Source organism: Carcharodon carcharias, chromosome 10 (genome assembly GCF_017639515.1).
Source record: "Carcharodon carcharias isolate sCarCar2 chromosome 10, sCarCar2.pri, whole genome shotgun sequence".
Lineage (NCBI taxonomy): Eukaryota > Metazoa > Chordata > Chondrichthyes > Lamniformes > Lamnidae > Carcharodon > Carcharodon carcharias.
The window spans coordinates 113,672,090-113,680,775 of NC_054476.1; positions in this window are offsets into that span (position 1 = coordinate 113,672,090).

Genomic DNA, 8,686 nt, shown 5'->3' on the forward strand with positions numbered 1-8,686 from the left:
AACAATCAAGCCATGACAGCACACAAAAGTCGTAACTTGATTGGCTGTTGAATAGTGTCTTGCTCCTTAGGGACTGAGTCTAAACACCTGGCAGGTTAAAAACATTAAAACATTAATAATAATTAACAAGTGAGTAGCTGGTGAGTCTTCTCTTTTACCTTTAGCTAAGGTTTATTTCTATGAGTAAGGTGTGTTAAGTATTATAGGATTTATCAGTATTAGTAAGATTTATTAATAGCAGTAATGTTTATTAGTATTGGCAAGGATTATTAGTATTGGTAGGGTTTATTAGCAGTAGAAGGTTAACTATTAAATAGAGAAATGACAGGGCAGCTCTAACCTTTTAGAATGCACATCATGTGCTATGTGAGAACTCCAGGACACTTCCCGAGTCCTGAACAGCCATTTGTGCAGGAAGTGTCATCAGTTGCAGCTGTTTGAGCTCCCTGTTTCAAAACTTGAACAGCAGCTGGTGTCACTGGGGTACACTCATGAAGATGAGAGCTTTGTGATCAGCACATTTATAGATGTAATCACTCTGCAGCTTAAGAGTATGCAGGGAGAGAGGGAATGAGTCACCACCAGTCAAAAAGGAAGAGGCAGTAGTGCAGGAGTCCCATGACTACTTGCCACTCACCAACCAGTGTTCAGTTCTGAATACTGATGAGAGTGATGGTTCATCTGGGGAGTGCAGCCAGAGCCAAGTCCATGGCACCATGAGGGTGACTCAGCTGTGTGGGGTGGAGTGGGGTGTTGGGTGATTGGGGTGGGGTACAGGGAAGACTGGAAGAGCAATAATGATGGGTGACTCAATAGTTAGGGGAATAGCTAGGTGTTTCTACACCTGCAGACATGAATCCAGGATGACACGTTGCCTCCCTGGCGCTAGGGTCAAGGATGTAATTGAGTGACTGCAGAGTACCCTAAGAGGGGAGGGTGAACAGCCAGCAGCCGTGGTCCACATTCATATGATTGACATGGGAAGAAATGGGGATGTGGTCCTGCAGACAGAATTAGGGAGCTAAGTAGGAAATTAGCAAGCAGGACCTCAAAAGTAGCAATCTCCAGATTACTCACAGTACCACACACAAGTGAGTATAAAAAAAAAGAGGATAAAACAGATGAGTGTGTAGCTGAAAAGATGATGGGACAGTGTAGAAATAAGATGTTGTAGCTATAAAAGACACCTGGCTCAAGGAAGGGCAGGACTGGGTGTTGAATATTCCTGGTTACAAGGTGTTCAGGAAAGGTAGGAAATGAAGAAAAGGGGGAGGCATGGAGGTATTGATTAAGGAGAGTATATTGTGGTGCTGGAGAAGGAGGATGTCCTAGAGGGTTCAAGGGCAGAATCTATTTGGCTAGAGCTAAGGAACAAAAAAGGTGCATTTACATTGCTTGGTGTAGCCTACAGACCACCAACTAGTGGGGAGGATGTAAAGGAACAAATTTGCAAGGAATTACAGAGAGCTGCAAGAATTATAGAGTAGTTATAATCGAGGACTTTAAATATCCGAATATAGACTCAGAAAGTAGTAGTGTAAAGGGCAGAGAGGGGTAAGAGTTCCTAAACTGTGGTTAGGGAAAATTCCTACAGCAGTATGTTTCCAGTCCAATGAGAAAGGAGGTACTGTTAGACTTGGTTCTTGGAAATGAAGTGGGCCAAGGGGATCAAATATCAATAGGGGAAGAATGATCATTGTATCATAAGGTTTAGATTGGCTACAGAAAAGGACAAAGAGCAATCCAGAGTAAGAATAATTACCTAGGAGAAAGCCAACTTCAATGGGATAAGGACTGAATATATGGGAATCAAAGGTTGGCAGGAGAAATGATAGCTGAACAATGGGCTACCTTCAGGAGAAGAGATAGTTTGGGCACAGTCTAGGTATACTTAACGTTGATAAAACACCAAGACCAGATGAGATGCATCCAAGGTTACTGAGGGAAGGGAGAGTGGAAATTGCTGAAGCATTGTCTATAATGATGCCATCTGAGCGGAACATCTCCAATGGGGTAGTTCAGGACAGTTTCCTCATCCAAAGTGAGGCAATTTCTGCACACTATGGGTATAAAGGAGCTGACCAAAGGTCTGGGACTCTCATAGGCAACAGTTTTGGTAAGAGAATAAATGCTTTAAAATGGGGGGGTTCTCCCAGGACCAAGGGACTGGAAACTGTTTAGAGCCCCCTGGCCTGTACAGCTCAAAATGAATGTCTGCAAATGATTGTAATATTCATTGATTGTATTGAAGCACCTCATGAGACATGTTGTAAAAGTTGAACCTTATGGTACTTTTGTGATGGTGATTTTGAAATGGTTTGGAATGTTCTTGAAGATATTTTATGAATAAAGTATATTTTTGCAAAAACAATAATAATATTTCATTCTTCCTTAGACTCAGGGATGGTGCCAGAGGACTGAAGAATTGCAAATGTTATACCCCTGTTCAAAAAAGGGTGTAAAGATAAGCCCAGCCAACTACAAGCCAGTCAGTTTAACCTTGGTGATGGAGAAAATTCCAGAAACAATAATTCGATCAGGACAAAATTAATAGTCACCTGGGCAAAAGCAAGTTAATTAAGGAAAACCAACATGGATTTAGGGAAAATCGTGTTTAACTAATTTGCTGGAGTTTTTTTGAAGAGATAACAGAGAAGCTCGATGAGGGCAATGCTGTTGATGTGGACTTCCAAAAAGTGCTGCACGACAGACTTGTGAACAAAGTTAGAGCACATGGAATAAAAGGGACTGTGACAACAATGGATGCAAGATTGGCTGAGTGACAGATAGTGGATATTTTTTGGGCTGGAGGAAGGTTTGTAGTGGAATTCCCAGGGGTCAGTGTTGGGACCCTTGCTCTTCCTGATATATATTAATGACCTAGACCTTAGTGTATAGGGCTCAATTTCAAAATTTGCAGATGATATGAAACTTGGAAACATTGTGAACTGTGAGGAAGGTAGTGTAGAACTTCTAAGGGACATAGACAAGTCGGTGGAATGGGCAGGCAGGTGACAGATGAATTTCGATGCAGGGATATGTGAAGTGATTTGTTTTGGTATGAAGAACATGTAGAGACAACATAAAATAAAGGGTACAAGTCTAATGGGGGTGCAGGAGCAGAAGGACCTGGGTGTATATGCACTTAAGTCAGCAAAGGTGGCAGGACAGGTTGGGAGAGCAGTTAATAAAGCATACAGTATCTTTGACTTTATTATAGGGGCATAGAATATAAGAGCAAGGAGGTTATGTTAAACCTGTGTAAGGCAATAGTTCGGCCTCTGCATTCCCCAGTCCCACTATGATGTCCTGTTCTGGGCTCCGCACTTTAGGAAGGATGTGAAGGCATTGGAGAGACTGCTGAAAAGATTCACAAGAATGGTTCCAGGGATGAGGAACTTCAGTTACGAAGATAGATTGGAGAAGCTGGGACTGTTCTCCTTGAAGAAGAGAAGGCTGAGAGGAGATTTGATTGAGGTGTTCAAAATCATGAGGGGTCTGGACAGAGTAGATTGGGAGAAACTGTTCCCACTTGTGAAAGGATAGAGAACAAGAAGGCACAGATGTAAAGTAAATGGAAAAAGAAGCAAAAGTGAGATGAGGAGAAACTTTTTCACACAGCGAGTGGTTAGGGTTTGGAATGCATTACCTGAGAGTGTGGTGGAGGCAGGTTCAATTAAAGCATCCAAAAGGGAATTAGATTATTATTGAAAAGGAAGAATGTGCAGGGGTATGGGAGAAGGTGGGGGAATGGGACTAGGTAAATTGCTCATTTGGAGAGCCGGTACAGACACGATGGGTTGAATAGCCTCCTTCTGTGCTGTAACAGTTCTGTGATTTTGTGATATTTGTGCCTCAGTCAACTCCACAAAAATCAGATCAAGCTAACTTTGGCTTTGTGATAGCTTCCCCCTCCCTCGAGTTAGAGTAGCGGAGTTCAAATTCCACTTCAGGTAATCCAAGTGAGTGGGGATCAGAGAACTGGCTCTAACTTCTGGATCCTTTAAGATTCTCATTAAAACTTACCTTTTTGACCAAGCTTTTGATCGTCTGTCCTAAAATCTCCTTATGTGGCTTGGCACCAAATCTTGTTGATTAAACTTCTGTGAACCCTTGGGATGTTTGACTATGTTAAAGGTGCTATATAAATGCATGTTGTTGTTTTTCACATCCAGCGGGATCCTATCCATCTGCTGCATTTTGGCGGACCCCCCACTTCCCATTGTTGAACAGGTTGGGAGAGCTCATAAAACCCTCTTGTCATGCAGGACTAACCCTTCCCCCATCAGCTGGTATAAAGATAGTAAAGGCCAAGTAGGAAGCATTCATTTCACGGCCTATCAGGTTTTTAATCAGCCTACAAATCTCTTGTTTATTGTTGTATTATCTGTAAGCATCTGTAAAGAGCTAGGAATTAATTAGCTTGGAACTAATTGTTATGTGCAAGTACTCCAGGGGAACACATTTCAGGGCTGCACTATAGACTCATGAAATGTGTAAAAGAAGCAGTTCAAACCGGTCCTTCAAGGTAGCATGGCAATATTAAACATAACACTGTGTCTCCTACCAACACAATATGACCATGCAAGATGGCCACCAAGACCCCTCTGCACATGTGCACTGCTCTGTGTGTGCGCAGAGATCCAATGACATCACTGCCAGAGACTGTAGCCTGGAACTCAGAGTGGCAGAAGTGGGAAGAATAAGGAGAGGTAATATCATCTAACACTCACAGCAACCTACAATCCACTTACATTACTAGGATAGTGAGACAGAATTTAGAAACACTGACCAACATGACTGCAGTAAAATTTTCCACAAGGAAAAGAATTTACTTTCCTGTCTGCAATTACTTCCTTTCTAACCCCTGTAAAATGAGTTTCAAAAATTCATCACTGTCAGTCCAGCATAGAAATTCACAACATTCTCTCTCCCTGCTGCCTGGGACACTGATGAACGCGCATGTGCCCTGTTGCACATTGCCCCCTATAAAGATTGCAGCCGCTAACCTGGGCCTACCATCATCATACAGCTGTACATACACAGCGTTGGTAGCAAATGTAACCTAAACATAAAGGGTCCTGATCTTTCCAAGCTTCAAGTTTGATTATTACCAACATCAGGGATCCATAAGACAACAAGAATGCATAGTAGAATCCATCCATTACTTCACACTGTTTTCCCTGGAAAAAGTATTGAGATGCAAAAACTACCAGATGCAGATTAACTGGTCATTTGCCTTATTGCTGTGTGTTGGATGGTGCAGATGCGCAACAGCTGCAAACATTTACCCATATAATGACAGTCATTGTAATCTGTCATGTAATTTATTATACTGTCCCCAAGTATGTGTGATAAGTGAGCATATCACTGTCAAATGAGATCAGTATTCAAAGAGTGAAGTGTGATTTTGAATTAATATGGTCTCCAGTTAGATTTTTTTTTGGGTGAAACATCTTATTTGCAACCTGCAACTGCAACACAACAGTGATTGCTTTTCAAAAAGAATTCATTGCCTTTGAAGTTCTTTGGGATGTCACAAGGATTTATAGAGGGCTTTATAAATGTAAGATTTTTCTTCAGAGGCTGGAGATTCTGCAGCAAGTAACTCACCTCCTGACTCCCCAAAGCCTGTCCACCATCTACAAGGCAGAAGACAGGAGTGTGATGGAACACTCTCCACTTGCCTGGATGAGTGCAGCTCCAACAACACTCAAGAAGCTCAACACCATCCTGCACAAAACAGTATGCTTGATTAGCACCCCAGCCACTACTTTCAATATTCACTCCCTCCACTATTGATACACAGTAGCAGCAGTGTGTACCACCTACAAGATGCACTGAAGGAACTCACCAAGGCTCCGTCGACAGAATCCTCCAAACTCATGACCTCTACCATCTAGAAGGACAAGGGCAGCAGATGCCTGGAAACACCACCATCTGGAAGTTCCCCTCCAAGGCACTCACCATCTTGACTTGGAAATATCTCAACATTCATTCACTGTTGTTGGGTCAAAATCCTGGAACTCCCTTCCTAACAGTACTGTGGGTGGACCTACATCACATCAACTGCAGCTGTTCAAGGAGGCAGCTCACCAACATCTTCTCAAGGGCAATTAGGGATGGGCAATAAATGCTGACCTAGCCAGTGACACTCATATCTGTGAAAGAATAAAATGATGCAAGCTCTTGACCCTGCCTATGTGGGAGTTTCAGTTCTCATGCGAGCCTCACTGTGACATCTCTGAATGAGAATGATGTTCAGAGTACCACCCTGGGCACTACTTTCCATGGGTCTCCGATCATTAGGTTGTGCAACAAGACAACTTAAATTCCTTTCTTGCGTGCTTCTTTCTTTTTTGGAGAGTACTTAGCACAAGTTGGGACCTACCATCAAGAGATTGTACCCAACAGTGATTATGTGCCAGCTGTAGGTGCTACACATTCTAAAGTAATAACAGGTAAAAATGCTCGTAGGCAGTTGCACAAAGTGGGTAACAATAAAGTGCATTTATATAGAGCCTTTCATGCAGTATAATGTCCCAAGGTGCATCACAGGAGCACTATCAAAATTTGATACTGAGCAGCATAAAGAGATTTAAGGACCGATGACCAAAAGCTTGGTCAAAGCGGTAAGTTTTAAGGCATGTCTTAAAGGAGAAGAGAGAGCTAGGGAGATGGAGATGTTTAGGGAGGGAATTCCAGAGCCTAGAGCCTGGCAGCTAAAGGCACGACCACCAATAGTGGAGCAATTATGATTGGGAATACACAAGAGACCGGAATTAGAGGAGATCTAAGAGGGTTGTGGAGCTGGAGGAGATTACAGAGATAAGAGGAGCAATGCCATAGAGGGATTTGAAAACAAGGATGAGAACATTAACAGGAAACAGAAAATTCTGGAAATACTCAGCCGGTCAGGCAGCATCTAATTTTGATCCCCATAGAGACTGGTAACTTTTTAAAAAGAAAAGAATTCCCATGACACCAATGAAAAGATAACTGCTGGATAAGATTTCATGTTTTAAAACTTTTACTGTAACAAACCAACTAAAATCAATAACTTCAAACACTAATTAACAAGTGAAGGATATTTCAAATAAAAAGTTAAATTTCACTTTTAAAAAATGAATACCATAAAGATATGTCTCATGTAGTTATAAGCACTTGCATTACTCCCTGCACAAATGTGGAATCTTGCACAATCTCACAGTCTTTCCAACTTGGCCTCTGCTTTGTACGATCTCTCACTTCCCACTCAATCACTTCAGCCCTTAAGTTGTGTTTATCAGCAGCCTTTTTCCATCCAGAGTCATTGGACATGGTTACCACCAACAAAGCATCTGTCTATGAATCCTCTCTCACTTGGGTCATGACAAATCTGATGGCACAGAATCCCCAGAGACTCCCTTCCCAACCTATTTAGAGGGCTCTAGGAACACTAAAACAGCAGCAATGAGTCTTGTACAATTAACAATCCATTGCCCTTCAGCACTCTACCCTTTCCAACTATAAGACGCACAAAATAACAGCTCAATCCTCAGTGACCTGCTATAACAGGTGATTCTTTGGTTATGACTGGATAGATAAGGATGGAACCAGGTGAGAGCAGTCCTGCCCAGCTGGACGACAGTGGAGGGGTGTTGAAAGAAAAAATGTGATCAACTGTATTGAAGGCTGCAAGCAAGTCAGGAAGGATGAGGAGGGAAACTTTATCATAGCCACCTTCGCAAAAGATGTCATCTGTGACTTTGATAAGAGCTGTTTCAGTACTATGACAGTGGTGGAAACTTGATGGGAGATCCTCAAAGTTCCAGGAAAGATGGGCACAATTTATAAAGTGACCACACATTCAAGGACTTTGGGGAGGAAAGGCAGGCTGGAAATCGGGTGATGGTTTGCAATGATGGAGGGTCAAAGATTTTTTTTTGAGGAGGGAGGTGATGATGGAGATTGGAAAGGGTGGAGGGAATAAATCCTCTCAGAGTGCTTTACAGGAGTGTAATCAAACAGAAATTGACACCGATCCAAAGAAGCAGACCTGAGGACAGATGACCAACATCTTGGTTAGGGCAGAAGGTTTTAAAGTTGCATCTTAAAGGAGATTTGAGATGGAGAGGTTTAGAGAGAATCCCTGAGCTGTAGGCCTGAACAGCTGAACTGTATAGAGACCAGTGGGGACGGGTGATGAGATGTGGAGCAGGGGGTTGGCGGACACACGAGCGTGGACAAGAAGCAAAAATCAGAGAAACACAGAGTTCACTGAGGTTTTTGTGACTTTAAGACATTTTGGATGGATACAGAACTTTGAGGAGAGAGCCAGATGGAGTAACCATTCCCCAGTCCCACTGTGATCTGTTAAGACAGTTAAAATTGTAGAGGGTGCCTTCACATAATGGTCTATCATGCTGTTTATCAGCCTGCAAATCTCTCTGCTGCTTAAGACACTCCTCCAAGGGAAGGTTTGAAAACCACACCCACAAGATCTGTTGCCTCAGCAGCTTGAGATAGATGCAAACCTTTTTTTAATTCTTTCATGGGATGTGGGTGTCACTGGCAAGGCCAGCATTTGTTGCCCATCCCCGATTGCCCTTGAGCTGAGTGGCTTACTAGGTTCTTTCACAGCAGTTAAAAATCAACCACATTGCTGTGGAGTCATGTATAGGCCAAACCTGGTAGGGATGGCAGA